The sequence below is a fragment of the Octopus sinensis genome, linkage group LG8 (assembly GCF_006345805.1).
Source record: "Octopus sinensis linkage group LG8, ASM634580v1, whole genome shotgun sequence".
Lineage (NCBI taxonomy): Eukaryota > Metazoa > Mollusca > Cephalopoda > Octopoda > Octopodidae > Octopus > Octopus sinensis.
This window is the reverse complement of record NC_043004.1, coordinates 94,136,314-94,155,295: the sequence shown is the minus strand read 5'-3', so window position 1 is coordinate 94,155,295 and position 18,982 is coordinate 94,136,314. Positions and strand designations below refer to the sequence as shown.

Here is an 18,982-nt window from a genome sequence, read left to right as displayed (position 1 = left end):
TTTGTGCATTTTCGTATGTTTTTGTCCTTGGTCCTTGCCTTAGAAATTAATATTACAAATTAATTATTCTTTATTTACTTTAGCTGTTCGCCACACCTGTAGTTTACCCACGTTGGGTGGATATAAACGTCTGCCGCACCGGTTACGATCTTTATAATGATGTTAATTAATCAGTCACTTAGTTAAACTGTCAGCCAGTCACGTTCATTCAAAACACATTATGCAAGGGCGTAGGGAGAAGCATTTAAATGTTTCTCAAACTGGCGTTTAATTATTTTCTAATTAACTTATTATATATGTAAATTTTTATTGTTTGTATTGCAAATGTTCGTTTCGTTTGTTACGTGAATATATTAACGAACTCGTATGCAAGGAGTGGAGCGGTAAAGGTGGAGCGCAGTAGATTGAATCAAATTCACTGGAAAGGTGTGGGAGGGATCTCTATGTGGTATCTCAACATGCTAGAAATGACAGTTACAGTCTACTGTTTTAGAAAACAAGAGAACAGTGTATAATGTAGTTCTATGCCTGGTTAATGAAAGATGAAATTGTTTGGTTATTTTTTCCTCATAGCTCTGCTGGGTCAGAGCTGAGTTGGGGATAAACAAACACGCGGCTGCTACCAACAAGGAAAACATCTGCAAAGTTTTTTCTGCGGACAAGAAATAGCAGTCGAATCTCCTTCAAACTACAGCCCAACATTTATGTTACGTTATCATCATCATCATTGTCGTCGTCGTCGTCGTCATCATCATCATCATCATCCTTATAACACAACAATCACCGACATCTGTTTTATTCCACTCCGAATGGCAAAAATTGCCATCAGAAGAATTTGAACTCAGAACATTACAAAAATAGGGATTAAATAAGAAATATAGCCACAAACACATCGCTTGATACCTACTTTTTGGTGAAGAATAGTTGCTTTTGTTGCCAACAAATGATTCATCATTATTCTTTTCGAACGATTCTTCTGTGAGCAGCAATTTTCTCCAGAAAACCGAAATGTCATCTTTAATCTCATTGTAACTAGATCTCCGGGCGGTTGGAGTTAAATTTAATTCGTTTGCTATTACGTCGATTTGTTTTATCGCTGTTGTCGTCTTTGACAAATTCACTGCTTTTGGTTTTTCCTGCTTGCTTGGCTCCAATGGGTATTTGTTCATCTGGATGGGTCTAAAAATCGATTACTGTAGTTTTGTTGGTTTAAATTGCTAGTATTTGCAGTTCCATTTATGCGGTTTGAAATTGTTAAATGTATTTTCGGATTCTGTGTTCCTTGATGGAATTTCAAATTTGGTTCATTATTTCAGAATAGAAATGAACATACATACATACATACATACATACATATATATATATATAGAGAGAGAGAGGGGGGAAATAGAGAGGGCGAGAGAGATAGATAGATAGATAGATAGATAGATAGATAGATAGATAGATAGATAGATAGATAGATTTATATAGATATAGATATATATAGGAGTGGCTGTGTGGTAAGTAGCTTTCTTACGAACCACATGCTTCTCAGTTCAGTCCCACTGCGTGGCACCTTGGGAAAGTGTCTTCTGCTATAGTCTTAGGCCGACCAAAGCCTTGTGAGTGGATTTGGTAGACGGAAACTGAAAGAAGCCTGTCGTATATATGTGTATATATATATATATATGTGTGTGTGTGTGTGTGTATGTGTGTGTGTGTGTGTGTGGTGTGTGTGTGTGTGTATGTGTGCCTGTGTTTGTCCTCCCAGCATTGCTTGACAACCGATGCTAGTGTGTTCACGTCCCCGCATGTTAGCGGTTCGGCAAAAGAGACCGATAGAATAAGTACTAGGCTTACAAAGAATAATTCCTGGGGTCAATTTGCTCGACTAAAGGCGGTGCTTCAGCATGGCCGCAGTCAAATGACTGAAACAAGTAAAAGAGTAAAAGAGTATGGCTCAGTGGTTAGAGCGTCGGGCTCACAATCATGAGGCAGTCATGAGTTCGATTCCCGGTCCGGGCTGTGTATTGTGCTCTTGAACAAGACACCTTATTTCACGTTGCTCCAGTTCACTCAGCTGTAGAAATGGGTTGCGACGTCACAGGTGCCAAGCTGTATCAGCCTTTGCCTTTCTCTTGAATAACATCTGTGGCATGGAGAGGGGAGATTATAAGCATGAGCAACTGCTGCTTATCCATAAACAACTTTACCCAGACTTGTGCCTCGGAGAGGAACTTTCTAGGTGTAATCCCACGGTCATTCATGACCGAAGGGAGTCTTTATATATATATAGGGTAAATTTTCCTGAATGATACTGCATGGAGAGTGAACGCAATTGCTCAGCTACAGACAAATAACTTAATGGACGATAAATACATATACCCGTTTCTTTATTACCCACAAGGGGCTAAACACAGAGGGGACAAACAAGGACAGACATAGGTATTAAGTCGATTACATCGACCACAGTGCGTAACTGGTTCTTAATTTATCGACCCCGAAAGGATGAAAGGCAAAGTCGACCTCGGCGGAATTTGAACTCACAACGTAACGACAGACGAAATACCGCTAAGCATTTCGCCAGGCGTGCTAACGTTTCTGCCAGCTCGCCGCCTTCGATAAATACATATACCCGTTTCTTTATTGCCCACAAGGGGCTAAAGATAGAGAGGACAAACAAGGACAGACAAACGGATTAAGTCGATTACATCAACCCCATTGCGTAACTGGTACTTAATTTATCGACCCCGAAAGGATGAAAGGCAAAGTCGACCTCGGCGGAATTTGAACTCAGAACGCAACGACAGACGCAATACCTATTTCTTTATTACCCACAAGGGGCTAAACACAGAGGGGACAAACAAGGACAGACATAGGTATTAAGTCGATTACATCGACCACAGTGCGTAACTGGTTCTTAATTTATCGACCCCGAAAGGATGAAAGGCAAAGTCGACCTCGGCGGAATTTGAACTCAGAACGTAGCGGCAGACGAAATACCTATTTCTTTATTACCCACAAGGGGCTAAACACAGAGGGGACAAACAAGGACAGACATAGGTATTAAGTCGATTACATCAACCACAGTGCGTAACTGGTTCTTAATTTATCGACCCCGAAAGGATGAAAGGCAAAGTCGACCTCGGCGGAATTTGAACTCAGAACGCAACGACAGACGCAATACCGCTAAGCATTTCGCCCGGCGTGCTAACGTTTCTGCCAGCTCGCCGCCTTAAGAAGGTAATATCCTTTCTTATTTTGGTATAAGGCCAGCAAGTTTCAAGGATGGGAAAGTCAGTGCTGAACTGGTTCCTATTTTATCGATCCCGGAAGGACGAAAAGTAAAGTCAGGCGCAGCAGACTTTGAACTCAGAACTTAAAGACAAAAGAAATGCCGCTAAGCATTTCTCTTTGTTTTGTGCTACGCGCTAACGATTCCCCCAGCTTAAGTAAGAGTATACTATAAAGAGCTGATGAGCTGGTGAAATCGTTAGCACGCCGGGTAAAATGCTTAGCGGTATGTCGTCCATCTTTATACTCTGAGTTCAAATTCTGCCGAGGGCGACTTTGCCTTTCATCCTGCGGGGTTGATAAAATATGTAACAATTGAAAATACTGGGGTCGATGTAATCGACTTATGCCACCCCTGAAATTGCTGGCTTTGTGCTAAAATTTGACGGCAATATAACGAATATACGACGCTTATTGAAAACTATCGATCACGCTTGAATATACATAATTAATCATTTAATTAATTTGCATCCACTAGTATTAATTCAAAACCGTTTGATATCTCATTTATCTCTCATGTCACTGTCAATAACATCTGTTCTGGAAATTGTAACTTCATCAAAAACGCATAGTTATGAAACTATTAAATTATAACATCGTTAATGTTAATTACAAAGTCATGAAATTGGTTGGATATATGGATATTTCAGTTTTATTATAAAGCTTTATAATAATTATTTCAGTGTCCGTTCTCTGTTTCATTTGAACCTTACATACATACATATACATATATATATATATATATATTATATATATATATATATATATATGTATTTATATATATATATATATATATTATATATATATATATATATATATATATATATATATATATATATATATATATATGTATGTATGTATGTATGTATGTATGTATGTATATAAATGTGAGCATGGAAAATATGTCCACCTAGCTGTTGAATCTATGAATATTTTGTCACTATAAACAACTTGATTACAGTACACTTGCTTATGTTTCGGTTAGACCTTTCCCATAATTTGATCAAAGTGTTTTAGTCATGGCCAACACTTTCTATTTTGGCATACTTTATCTAAGAGTAAATTGTAAACGTATCCCTTTTTATGAAATCTAGATGCGTTAGTTGAGGGAGATTTATCGCTTATTGCTAGCGCTATGCTTAACCGCGTTGAGGTTTCTTCTTTTACTAAAACTCGCACTAAAATGGAGAATGGCGACTAAATGGAGCAGGGTTTCTCACAGTGGATAGGCTGATGGTAAAACTGCTGCTGTGTAAAATATTTCATTCATATTTCGAAAATAAAGTAAGGCGGCGAGCTGGCAGAATCGTTACCGCGCCGGGCAAAACGCTTTGCGGCATTTCGTCCGTCTTTTACATTCTGATTTCAAATTCCGTCGAGGTCGACTTTGCCTTTCATCCTTTCGCGGTCGATAAATTTATTACCTGTTGAGCACTGAGGTCTATGTAATCGACTTACCGGGGTTTTCCGAAAATCCGCCCAGGACTGTTAAACGGAAAATTCTATTTTAAAAACTATTTTTTTGGCTTAAATAACCGCCCGCCTGTAATAAGGGACTATGGGCGGTAATATGGAAATAAAATATTTCACCTAGGAAAAAATAAAGTTATTCTGAAAAGCCAGATATATTTTATACAATTCCATTGAATTTCTATCGTTTCAGTTATCAGATATATAGACATAAAAAAACTGAAATATTTTGAACTTAATGGATCTTTTAGGAAATATTGAAAATTAAACTGTTGAAAACATGAATAGAAGCCTCATATGAACAAATAATGTCCTTGGGCATTTATGGTAGAATAATAACCAAATATGTGAGGTATATTTGCCATTCAATATGGCTAACCACTAAGGGTGGGTGTCACTGTAGCTTGTAGCCCCAGGAGAACATCGTCTCCAGCTGGCTTGAGGCACACTTTCTGTGCTCTAAGGTATTTGCAAAGGGAGGTCATCCTTCCCTCGTCAACCTAAGTGATACGCACGGACTGCAGTTTCTAGGTATTGACCTGTCATCAGCGTACGACAATCACTGGTTTTCGATGAAAGGGGTTCCAATGCAAATACTTATATAATTTTTCCAGTAACTTTTCGTCACTGATCTCGAAAAACTATATACAAGCAATAATAAATCTCTGAACGAGGTATAAACAGTAACTGCACGACAATGTTAGGTATATTTGCCATCTCAATATGGCTGACCAATAAAGGTGGGTGTTACTGTAGCTTGTAGCCCTAGGAGAACCTCTCCTCCAGCTGGCTTTAGGCACACTTTCTGTGCCCTAAAGTATTTGCAAAGGGAGGTCATCCTTCTCTCGTCAACCTAAGTGATACGCACGGACTGCAGTTTCTAGAAGTAGACCAAGAATAAGATGGTCGGATAATATCCATAATCTCAGTTGATCACGCTTGGGAATTCAACCGGAAAGTCTAATCACGGCTACATCTGATAGAACCCTATGGCGGATGTTCACATGAACCTCCCAGAATTGTGGGCAGAGATAGGTGGATGAAGTGGTAGAAATAGAAGTATGTATCTTTTGCAAAAGATGTGGCTTTCTACATGTTTTAGAAAGATTATTATCACCTGATTGGTAGAGTGATGTAAACGATAGATCAGCAGATTAAAGACCTTCTAGTATTTATTTACGATCTAGTGTGCATTCTTATTTTCAACACGTCTCTTATATTTAGTCACGTATATTTATGTTCGGGATGAAATTTTATCAGAATTTGCTTTTACCACTCATATTGCCTCCAAAGTCGATAGAAATAATTACCGGGGATAAATAGCGATAAATTATGTCGTGTGTGTTCTGAAGTAATAATGCGTTATTTACTTTTAAAAATAAGGCAACAGCAAGAAAAAAGACTGAAGTATGACAGAAACTGTAAGATCTAACCTAGTATTTACTAACAAAACCTAGAAAGGCGGCGAGTTGGCAGAAACGTTAGCACACCGGGCGATATGCTTGGCGGTATTTCGTCTGCCTTTACGTTGTGAGTTCAAATTCCGCCGAGGTCAACTTTGCCTTTCATCCTTTCGGGGTCGATAAATTAAGTACCAGTTACGCACTGGGGTCGATCTAATCGACTTAATCCGTTTGTCTGTCCTTGTTTGTCCCCTCTATGTTTAGCCCCTTGTGGGCAACAAAGAAATAAGAAACTGTAAGATGGCGAATTAATAGAGTCGTTACTGTGTTGCAGTATATGCTGTGGCATTCTACACTCTGTGAGCTAATGTCCACTTTGCGTTTTTTTCTTTCGAAGTCGATCGATAAAATGTCAGCCAAGCACAGGCGAGAGTCTTCTTTGTCTGACGAAATGGACTCTATTGCACTGTGGGAGGGCTGTAGTGGACCAAATAACAGCGTTAGGAAAGAAGTGAGCGAGGAGAGAAAGAGCAAGCAACCAAATCTCATAAATACAACTGATGTGCTAATGGAACCTTCTAAGATCTATAATACAGCTTGAAACGGACATTAAGATCTTCAGTTTCTGAATTTAATTCTGATGGGCGATGAACTCACCTTGACTTACATTTATTACTCGATAAAACAGAGTAACAGTAATATACAGGTGTCGATCCAGATGGTTGTACGTTTTACGCCCAACCCATTTGTCTATGTGTTAATGTGAGAAACTAAAAGTTAGAAATAAGTCAATTATCATCACAATATGTCTGATAACATCGGCTGGGACTGAATGAAATCTGTTCCAATTAATCTTTAGTAGTTAAAGAATAGACTTTGATGTTTCATTAGTCAAAAAAGATAGACAAAGACACTAGAAACATTAGTAAACATTATGTATGGGTGTCGTTAGGAAACATTTGAATTTTTCTCAAACAAAAACAAACATTGTTAGCATTTTGTTAAGTAGGGTAGTTCTATTGTATATAAACAATTGTTAACGGATTCTTAAATAAAACGCTGATACAAATGAAAAGAAATGAAAAAAAAAACGTAGAAAAAGAACGAAGGAGAAGAAGAACGATAAAAAAATATCATGAGAAAGACAATGCAAGGAGATAGATTTCGCTTCAAAGTCGTTCGAATTGGTTCTTTGAAATCATTCCCGCTCGTGATTAAATTATGGCCGTGCATGTAAAATATGCTATAATGATGTTTGTAATGATGTTGCTACAAGGTAACATTAATGCAAAATATTTCAATACAGAGCGGAGACAAAACATTTACCCATCTACGAAAATCATCGAAGTTTAAATGACATAATTCCAATGTTCAAACTAAATTAAAAAAATTATTCATGCATGTACATAATGTAATCAAACTCCTGCATACATATATCGGAACATATATATGCATATGTGTATATATGTATGTCTGTGTTTGTATATATGTATGCTTGTATGTATACATTCAGGTATACACACACATGTATGTATGTATGTATGTATGTATGTATGTATGTATGTATGTATGTATGTTTGTATGTATGCATGCATGTATGTATGTATGTATATATGTATCTATGCATGCATGCATGCATGTGTGTATGTATGTATGTATGTATGTATGTATGTATGTATGTATGTATGTATGAATGTATGTATGTATGGCTCTTCTATTTTTTAATTATTATAAATCTTCCACTAAGGAAGAAGTCAGTTTCCAAAAAAAGTACAAGGCTACATCTTTGGGATGTAGTTAACACAGACAAATTCACATTTAGAACTTGAAGAAAGTCTAGCATATTTTTACTGTTCCACTCACAGATTGCACTTGTAATGTACGAATTAGCCGGTCGATTTCTCTTTCTGAAAATCCCAGTTTATCCAGATTCTCCTTTAAGTATTTACTAACAAAACCTAGTGCCCCAATTATTATTGGTATGAATATGAATTCATAATCTGGATATAGCAGCTGAAGGTTTCGATGCAGCTGTTCATAGATATTCTGTTTTTCTTTGATTTTCAGAGATATTTATATCTGCAGGGCAGCTGACCTCTATGACAGTACATACCTTTGCCCCTCTGTCCCAAACAACAATATCCGGTCTGTAATGTTTACATTTGACAGAAGATTTGATGGAACTAGTCTACCAGTATTCCTTGAGTTGGTGTTTATGAATGTTTTCCATAATAGAGGGATTTTCTAAGTTTATTTCAGGACAATCTTGTTTGCGGATAGCATTCTAAATTGTTTTTGCAACAAAATCGTGCCGCATCGGAAGGTAGTACCATGACGGCATTTTAGGATAGCTGCTACTCACATGCATGATGTCTTCCACTGAAACATGACATAGGCTACACATGCGGTTGCACCTTGGGATTACAAGAGCGTCTCTCTTGTTCTCCGGGTACTCTTTAGCAATCTCCTGTACCTGGATTTCAAACGCATAGCACTCAAAGTGTTATGTTTAGATATGTCTACATGCATGTATGTATGTATGTAAGTATGTATGTATGTATGTATGTATGTATGTATGTACGTATGTACGTATGTACGTATGTATGTATGTATGCATGCATGCATGCATGTCTGTCTGTCTGTATGTATGTTTGTATGCATACATGTACATAAACACACACATACAAAACTATAGGATTGCAACTCGGGAAACATCATGGAACTAAGAAACCATCATCAGGGGATTTTTAACACGACCCTTAATCGAAATTAAAGGGTCGGTCCACTCACCTAAGCCACTTGTGATAGTTTGTGCTAAGTGGTACTTGACGTAGTTTATGAGGTTTCCGGTGAAAATGAAAAATTCTGTCCTCAGCTCTTTCAAGCATCTACCTATTTTCTCATAATTACTCTTTACTCTTTACTTGTTTCAGTCATTCGACTGTGGCCATGCTGGAGCACCGCCTTTAGTCGAGCAAATCGACCTCAGGACTTGTTCTTTGTAAGCCTAGTACTTATTCTATCGATCTCTTTTGCCGAACCGCTAAGTTACGGGGACGTAAACACACCAGCATCGATTGTCAAGCGATGTTGGGGGGACAAAGACACACAAACATATACACATACATACATGTATATATATATATATATATATATATATATATATTATATATATATATATATACGACGGTCTTCTTTCAGTTTCCGTCAACCAAATCCACTCACAAGGCTTTGGTCGGCCCGAGGCTATAGAAGAAGACACTTGCCTAAGGTGCCACACAGTGGGACTGAACCCGGAACCATGTGGTTCATAAACAAGCTAATTACCACACAACCACTCCTAAGAAAGCTGAGGTGCAATCTTCACAATAAACTCAATGATACCAAAGCCGTTTTGTATCAACCACTGCCCAACGTCATTTCACGTACATATTGAACGAACGAAAGGAGAGCACAATTGTCGCTTTCCTTGCTTTTCGAGTATGTCAGACCGACGACATTACCCTACCCCTAGAATTTATTTCCAACTGATAATAATCCAAGGTAGCAGCACTGTGAGATCAAGAAGGTTTCAAAATTACCCATCATCTTCGATATAAAAGCCCTCATGAGAACGTTGCTCATTTTAGTGTCATTAAATTCAAAGACACTCATATTCTCAACTAACTCCTTATATACTGCAAGTGTTAATGCTTCGGTGATATTACCAACTGCTGGCTGATTGAGAGCACTAAGCAACACTACAGCTGCCAAGTGCTCAACCTTGGTCTGCGTTTGATCAAGGGCTTCAGATCATGTAAAGAAATAAGCTGCAAAGTAAAACTAAAGATATGAACCAGGTACTTAATGAGTTACAGCATTTTGAAAACTTACTACAGGAGAATAGTATTGACATCTGATGAACTAGTGAGTGATTGGAACGCCATCTTGAATGCAAAGTGAGCCAGTGTATGTTTTGCATAGTAGAAGAGTGGGTGCAAATGCTTGCAAACCTGTTCAGATGGTTCCAACTGCCAGGTACCGACTGAATTTCTCCGAGAGTGACAGCATGAACATGAACAGACTGTATCGGGTCATTCAGATTGCATTTAGACAGGGTGTTTTTTAAGCCAGTAAACAGTGATAGCGTAGGTTGACTACAATTCGAAGTTGTCAGCTATACAAACCACAAGTTTGTGATCTGTGCAGCTACCGTTGGTAACTGGAAATCAAACAGGTCGTTGCCTCCACCCTAAGCTTACGGAGACCTGAGTAGAGAATTAGTTAAACGAGTGTTGGCAAGGGTAACAGTCGGCAACAAATGAAGGTTCGCCCTAAAAAGGGCGATTAGAGTAGAATCGAGAAGGTCTTGTAGGGAAGTAGCGATTGAGAAAAAAGTTAGAGGCAGAACTAGTTACAAACTGAGGAGGCGTTTAGGAAATGCATCGTAACCACGTACTTGAGGAGAGATTGGCCCTTGTTTCATTCGGTCTCTAATGGACCAGGATAGGCGCACTACTCAATTCAAAGGAAATGTGGGCGGATTTTTGCCCGAGTGTTCGGAGTTCGTGCTGGGTCGTATCGCAAGATAGACCTCAATGCCCATCTCGACGCATATTACGGGTCATGGCAATGGAGGCGGAATGTTGTGAAACTCCGATATCAGCTACGCAAATATAGGAAAGATGAGGGGAAAATCGCCTGGTTTGGATAATCTACTCTACGAACTTTGTTTTTATAACCAAACTTGTTTGGTGACCTCTTGGCATATGAGTCTCCCAACTAACAGCAGAACCAGAACATTCTTGGTTCGTTGGATCGTGGAGCAATTCAGAGAAAATTCCCAAACAAGGGAAGTCACATTAACGATTTTTGATTCATAGTCCTGCTAAACACATATTTTAAGATTTTAGCCTAAGTGTTATCAAAGACTTGAAAGACCGGCTTGTTGGTCAAGAACTGTGACGAGGTGACGAGCTAAGAGGAAACCATTTCAGAAAAGTTGATATAGCGAACGCCTATATTATCACTGCCTCAAACTTTATGCGGTCTGTGATCTGACTGGATTGTCTGCTGTTTCAATTCTTGTGAAAGGGACCCATTCTATTAAGCAGAAAATTCTTGCTACATAGGAGTCTGAGCATGTCGTGGCTCGTGATACGCAGATATGCACTGAGGTTACACTAAAGAATATCCAGCAATTCTTTGGCTTCGGCGAGTTTGCCGTTTGTCAAACTAGCTTTCCTCTAGCTCGTCTCTTTGACAGAGCTACAATCCTGAGTTAGCCGAAGGCTGAGACAGGACACATCATATCTGGAAAGTCATTACGTACTCACATCCATTTAATAATCGGGCTATGCGAATGCTGGAAATCCTACATTGGAATTCTGTAGAGAAATAGTGGTGGAGAAAAGTCGATGAAAGTCCACTGAAAGAACTTTCGGGGCAGATTATTGGCAATTTCTAGAAACCCTTGGCTTGGCAGTGTCACCAATGGGCATAGTCACTCTGTGATAAACTCTACACGCAGAAGTGCTATCAGCAGGACCCCTTCGAGATGACAAAGCGATGAATCCTTTCTGCACGCTTTCATCCAATATTTTAATATTGCTGACAGATGAAGTTACATCTAAAATCTGCAGCCACATGTAAAACAGATCTTGGTATCAGTCGAGTCCATGGCGAAGACTGTTCTTCTTTTGACCGGGAAGAACAGGCAGTCAATATCTGTGCTGACTTTGGCAAAAGTGGACGTATAGTAGACGAGATTGAAAGGTAATCGGAGACAGACGTTGCCCTTGTTTGAGCCCTCATCAAATTTTTAATATTTATACCTAATGTTTCACTTTAAAAGGAAAATGAGAATGGATGGGGAAGTGCTGCTTTACAACAAATTCTTTGAAAAGTGGCTGAGAATACCGAGCATGGTCTGAGTGAACAGGACTGCTCTGAGCATGTACCTGTAGATTGGAGAAGGACGACAGAGAGAGGGCACTTGCCTTCGAGGTCAGAGTGACAGTGGCTTTTGTGGGGTTTCTACGAAAAAGCCCTCGGTGGTCTCCCAGCTTTTAGGGAATTTTTCTTCGTAGAAATTTTATTCTTTCCATGTTTGTTTTTGTTTACACATAAAACGCGTCTCTACTTTCTATAACATTGTCCTCGTTTTTGTGTGAGCCCTGGAGGGTAATAAAGAAATCCTTATTACAATTAGTAAGCGGCAGCAGCCGTAGTAGTAGTAGTAGTAGAAGTAGTAGTAGTATTAGTAGTAGTGGTGGTGGTGGTGGTAGTAGTAGTAGTGGTGGTGTGGTGGTGGCGTTGGTGGTGGTGGTGGTGGTGGTGGTGGTAGTAGTAGTAGTAGTAGTAGTAGTAGTAGTAGTAGTAGTAGTAGTAGTAGTAGTAGCAATTTGGAAGCACAAGTTAGATGTGCACTTGATATTAACCTATTTTATATTTACTTATGACCAATGGAATTTCGTTCAAACTATTCTATTTTTTAAGTCATCGTCATCATCATCATCATCATCATCATCGTCATCATCATCATCGCCGTCGTCGTCGTTGTCGTCATCATGAGCAACAAGGACGGCAACTGCTGCCGGGCGAAGGAAGAACGGGTACACACTCGTACAGACTTAAAAGCCAGAGTGAATCATACAGCGTGGGATAGCAACACATTTACTCTCTCATATGTAGGTGAGCTGAGATTGACAGTGCATTACTACATGCGTGTGAGGGTGTGTGTGTGTGCTTGTGAGCGTGTGCATGTATGTGTATGTGTGTATGTGTGTTTGTGTGTGTGTGTGTGAGTATGTCATTTAAAGTTTACTAGTTCATTTGTGTTTGCATGCAAGTATGACGTGTGGTTGGTTCGGCAATGCATGTATGTGCGCATGTGTGTGTAGGTATGAATACATATCTAAATGTATATACGCACGTGTATATGCACGCATAAATGCACGTACGTACGTATGTATGATAGATCGTTAGCTCTTACACGCATTTTTTTCTCTCCTTGTTTTTTTCTGTGTATCTTTCTGTCGAAGAGCGTAGGCTCGAAACGTAAAAGACTTGTTCTATTTCTATTCCTGAGCGCTATACTAATACATTTGTTTGTTTGTACTCCACCTGCCTTCGTCTTTTGTTTATTTTCGTAAACTTTCCCGTCATATATATATATATATATATATATATATGTATATGTGTGGTGTGTGTGTGTGTGTGTGTGTGTTTAAGGTAAGACAGTCTGGCTTTATGTATGTATGTGCGTATCTGTGAGGCACACTCCTGCGTTTGCTTGCATATATGCATGTAGATAACCGCACATATATAAGAGAATGTATTGCAAGAATATACATGGAGATTGTCAGTTTTTGTGAATGGATTGGGTTGTATTAGTATCTTACTTCAGATGTGTGACTGCGTTGAGGCGTGTGGCTTAGTGTTTAGGGGTGTTAAACTCGTGATCTTAAGGTTGTCGTTTCGATACCTGGATCGGGCGATGCGATGTGTTCTTACGCAAAACACTTCATTTCACGTTGCTCTACGTCACTCAACCAGCAAAAATATATAGTGACGTCGCATGGTGAACTGCCTAAAAAACAAACAGATGCTGGGTATGTGTGATTGCGATTGTTTAGTGTTTGCATATGAGGCATTGTACATTTGTTGCATTAGTGTGCGGATGTGTTTATGTAGAGGCAGGGGTGACACCCCACCCTGCCATGACCGCGTAATTATTGTGATTATATGCATTATAGTAATCCATGAAATGTGTTGAAGACGAAGAAAGAAATGATGAGGTGCAGTATCGATTGCGGTTCCCAATTCATTGGGAAAAGTTTCATTAAGGAGTGACATGAACCACCATCACAGCAAACTACAGAAAGGGCAATAATGATAACAACAATACCATTGCCATCATTATTACAATTACAATGAATCACTATAACAACAATAACAGCACCACTAACTGCACCATCACGGGCATAACAAGCGTAACCACAACAACGCCATTGTCGCCATCATCACAGCATATATTAACATTATTAACGGCGAGCTGGCAGAAACGTTAGCACGCCGGGCGAAATGCGTGGCCGTATTTCGTCTGCCGTTACGTTGTGAGTTCAAATTCCGCCGAGGTCGACTTTGCCTTTCATCCTTTCGGGGTCGATAAATTAAGTACCAGTTGCGCACTGGGGTCGATGTAATCGACTTAATCCCTTTGTCTGTCCTTGTTTGTCCTCTCTGTGTTTAGCCCCTTGTGGGTAGTAAAGAAATATATATTAATATTATAACAGCTGCAACAACACCATCGCTTCCCACAATGCCCACACTTTCAGTCATCATTTCCGGCTACAGGCAGTGGCTTGATCACATTTATTTTTATTTATGGGCCCGGTTTCCCGGTTTCTGTGGCGCATGTGTTCTCTCCAGCTGAATGGGACACCAATCCATCGCAGCGTTACTCAAGAAACAGGAAGAAAGAGTGTGAGAGAAAGTTGGGGCAAAAGAGTACAACAGGGGTCGCCACCAACCCCCTGCCGGAGCCTCGTGGAGCCTTAGGTGTTTTCGATCAATAAACACACACAACGCCCGGTCTGGGAATCGAAACCGCGATCCGCCGACCGCGAGTCCGCTGCCCTAACCACTGGGCCATTGCGCCTCCGCTTGATCACATACTACTGTTAAAAAAAGAAGAGAGGGGATAGTTAATCTAGTCCAGGGTACATTAGAAAGCAGAAACAAGATGTGATGATCATGGTTAGAATGTCTTTAATTGTAGGTGCGTTTGACCAGGGTCGAGCTATATTATTTAATCAGAGTAGGAAGGGCGATGCTATCGACTCTATACTTTTTAACACCTCCGTTCACCAAGTAAACGATTGTGTCCAATAAACAAAATAGGCGCAGGAGTGGCTGTGTGGTAAGTAGCTTGCTAACCAGCCACATGGTTCCGGGTTCAGTCCCACTGCGTGGCACCTTGGGCAAGTGTCTTCTGCTATAGCCCCGGACCGACCAATGCCTTGTGAGTGGATTTGGTAGACGGAAACTGAAAGAAGCCTGTCGTATATATGTAATATATATATGTATGTAGTGTGTGTTTGTGTGTTTGTGTTTGTCTCCCTAGCATTGCTTGACAACCGATGCTGGAGTGTTTACGTCCCCGTAACTTAGCGGTTCGGCAAAAGAGACCGATAGAATAAGTACTGGGCTTACAAAAGAATAAGTCCCGGGGTCGATTTGCTCGACTAAAGGCGGTGCTCCAGCATGGCCGCAGTCAAATGACTGAAACAAGTAAAAGAGTAAAGAGTAAACAAACGAACGAATGAGTGAATGAATAAATAAATAAATAAATAAATACACGGAAGACACACCGTACCTCATTGCGCCTCGGCCGACGGTCGGTTTAATAATTCTGCCAATAAAATAAGCTACTACCTCTACTCTGAGGTGGTAACTCGTTTTATCGACACCGAAACGACGAAGTGCGAAGATGTCGGCGAAATTTAAATTTAGAGCGTAGATAACTGCAACAATTACCTCACGGCTCATTTCCTGCGCTCTAATGTCTAAGCCAATTCGCTGGATTAAATAATAACAACAACAACAGCAACAACAACAATGACAACGTCACACTGACCGTGCCCGAAAATTATATTAAGTGTATCCGTGCCAGTGCACTACTGAGTCACTAAGGTGACTCATTGTCGTAAAAAGTATGAAAGTAATTTGTTCTAGAAAATGAAAGCAAAATGCGATAGACATAGGAAGTGACAATAGTGACATATCAAGATTTCTTTAAAAAGAACGTAATTATGCCACGTCCACAGGTACCCATATATATATATATAGTGAATTTTCTTAATACATTTAGTATTTCAGAAATACAAAGAGGTACTGAAAATTTCTTAGCTTTTGGTAAAAGAAAATGTAGGAGGATCAGCTAATTAGGATTTTATTGAACATATTTCCCTTTCAGATTCACACACATTACAGCGGTCCTTCAGTTTTTTCTGAGCCCTGTAAAAGAACTCAGAAGGTTAGGCTTCCAACCCGGCTTTCACGTTACTCTTAAAGCTAGGAACTTTTCAGCAGCCCCTCGTAGCGGCTGAGGTACGCCACTCCAATGTTACTATATTCAGCAACGAACACCACTGAGGAGGCGATTCTGTGGGTTGCATTTTGACGCATGATAGCCAATACAGTTACATGTGAGCAAAGCAATAATCCTACACCATTCATGAACTGCAGAGAAAGAACCAACAGGAATCGGTGGCTTTGTTCCTGTGGGTTCTCTCGGACTCTACGAACCAATTCCTTTCTTGAGAAGAGCTATTTGCCCCTATCAATAATAATTCATCTAATGTAGATGTGGTTGAGAGACTGTCACTTAGATTGCTTACATGAAAGCATGAGATATCACCGTTGTCCCTTCTGGCTTCTGACGTAATTTACTTTGAGTTTTTTTAGGACAGTTTACAACACTAGAGTGAATGTTAACCGTCACCTATGATATAATTAAATGGTTTGATAGTTTTGTGGATTGAACAACTGGAATACACGTCAACAAGAGGGTCATATTTTTGCATGTGTGAGTGTAGCTGGGTGTATATTATAGTGTGAGTGTAGCTGTTTTGTAATGAAATTTATGAGTGTTAAAATAATTTTCATATATATGCGTTTGTGGACTTGTGTCTATTTGTGTGTGTGTGTGAGTGAGAGAGATTGAGAGTGTATGTGTGTATAGTGGCGCGTTTCTTTTGCCACAAGAGGGTGGGGTGTGTTGAGGCACTATATGTGCGCGAGTATAAGTACGTGTGTGTGTGTGTGTGTGTGTGTGTGTGTGTGTGTGTGTGATATGTGTGTATGCGATTGTATATAACAGTGATTATATGAAATCTATGTGTGTGTGTGATTGGATGTCTGCATGTATATCTATTCTTTGATTTATGCCTGTGTGAATGTCTGCGCGTGTATATATATGTATGTATGTATGTATGTATATATGTATGTATGTATGTATGTATGTATGTATGTATGTATAGGCGCATGTATGTACGTATGTATGTATGTTTATATGTATATATATATGTATGCTTGCATGTATTTGTATATTTATTTATGTATGTATGTATGCCTGTGATTGTGTGTGCGTATAAACTTGTAGGAATATACTTCAATGTGTGTGTGTGTGTGTATTTAAAAGTGTGTGTTTGAATGTATGTAGAGGTATGAGTGTGTCTGGGTGTATGTTTGAGGGTGTGTATGTCTAGTGCTGCGTTGTGTATTTGTTATGTTAGTGTGTATGTATACAATAACTTTGTATTCGTGGTAATGTGTGTATGGTAAATGTGTGATGTGTGTGTATGTGTGTGTAGCATATTACGCTCTGTTCTTTGTATGCGTACCACTGTGAGAATGAGAGTAAGACAAACATATGACTCAAATCAGTGTTTTGTTTTCCGTCTTCTTCGTGAACAATAGCCGTGCACACACCTGTGCGAGTGCGTATGTATGTGTATGTCACTATGTGTGTATTTCCGTGTGCTTCGGATACACATGCATACACGTATACATACACACGCACATATATTTAAATATTAATAACCGTGAGGATCTCAGCCCAAGGACTAAGATGAGTCATATGACAAAGAACTCAGTACATTTTAAAATATGGAATAAAATTTATTAAATGTTATATTTTTCCTACATATTTTTTATAACTCTTCTCGTGAAGTGAGAATGGAGACAGCTGTATCTCGCTTGAAGCGCTGTTTTTCTTGGATAACATTAATGGATAATTAAACTGAATGGTATCTATTTTTGCTATGACTTCGACCAGTGGTTCTCAACCTGGGTCCGCATGGCCCTTAGGGATCTGTGTAAGATTTTGCTTTTAAAATTTATGTGAAATAAATTGGTTGTACTTCTACAATACACAGAATATAAAAAAAAAAATTTTTATGCAATTTCTAATAATATTTAGTAATAAAAAGGTGGCGAGCTGGCGGAATCTTTAGCACGCCGGGTGAAATGCTTGGTGGTATTTTGCTTGTCTTTATGCTCTGAGTTCAAATTCCACCGAGGTCGACTTTGCGTTTCATCCTTTGCTGGCCTTGTGCCAAAACTTGAAAGTGATATTTAATTATAATAATATATGATTTTTCAAACATCGAATGGATTTGAGGGTCCATCCGAGTAAAAGAGAAACTAAAGGGCCTCATAGGTTGAAAAAAAAGTGGTTGCGAACCACTGGCTTAGACAAAGAAGGATACAATCTAAGATCAGTTTTAGGTTCTGCTCCACTGGTGGTAGGAAGATTGGCGACCTAGCACAATGTGTGCAATTTAATTGAAGGCTCCCAGATGCTAGGTGATGGTGTTACACCAGATGTGAGATTAAGTCTGTCTCTTCAGGACAGGATTGCTCCTTCTGGCGGGCTTTTACATGGCTTCCATCAATCAATGTTTACTCACAACTCGTTGGTCTTTACGTGGCTATGATAGGTGACATCCACAAAGCCGAGTATCGGCGTTGAATCCGAAGCTACAGAGTTGCAGACCAAACTATTTAAAGAAAACGAGCATACCTACACCCATTATTGTGAGCCGAAAGGACAAATTTCCCTGGAACGTCAATGGAGGAAGAATAGCGCCAGATGATGTTGAAATAGGTGTGATCTCAAGTAGAGAGCTAGTATTTGGAATATCCAACCGTTCTCTCTGCAAAACAGGCGTATCTCCCTCAAACCACCAGCTACGAGATGGATTTAGAAGGTGAAACGGAGTTGCACAGCCAGCTGTACAAATGCAAAATAAGAGAAAATGGAGGTATCAATTAATGAAATTTGGGGAATA

At 39.5% G+C, this 18,982-nt stretch overlaps 1 long non-coding RNA gene across 1 annotated transcript; it reads left to right on the top strand.

Annotated features, from left to right (window-relative positions):
- The first annotated feature begins 2,046 nt into the window (after positions 1 to 2,046).
- On the top strand, positions 2,047 to 18,540 carry LOC118764458. The gene is made up of 3 exons (XR_005000268.1): positions 2,047 to 2,257; positions 3,957 to 3,961; positions 18,529 to 18,540. It is a non-coding gene; the product is annotated as an uncharacterized LOC118764458 (long non-coding RNA).
- The last annotated feature ends 442 nt before the right edge of the window (positions 18,541 to 18,982 follow it).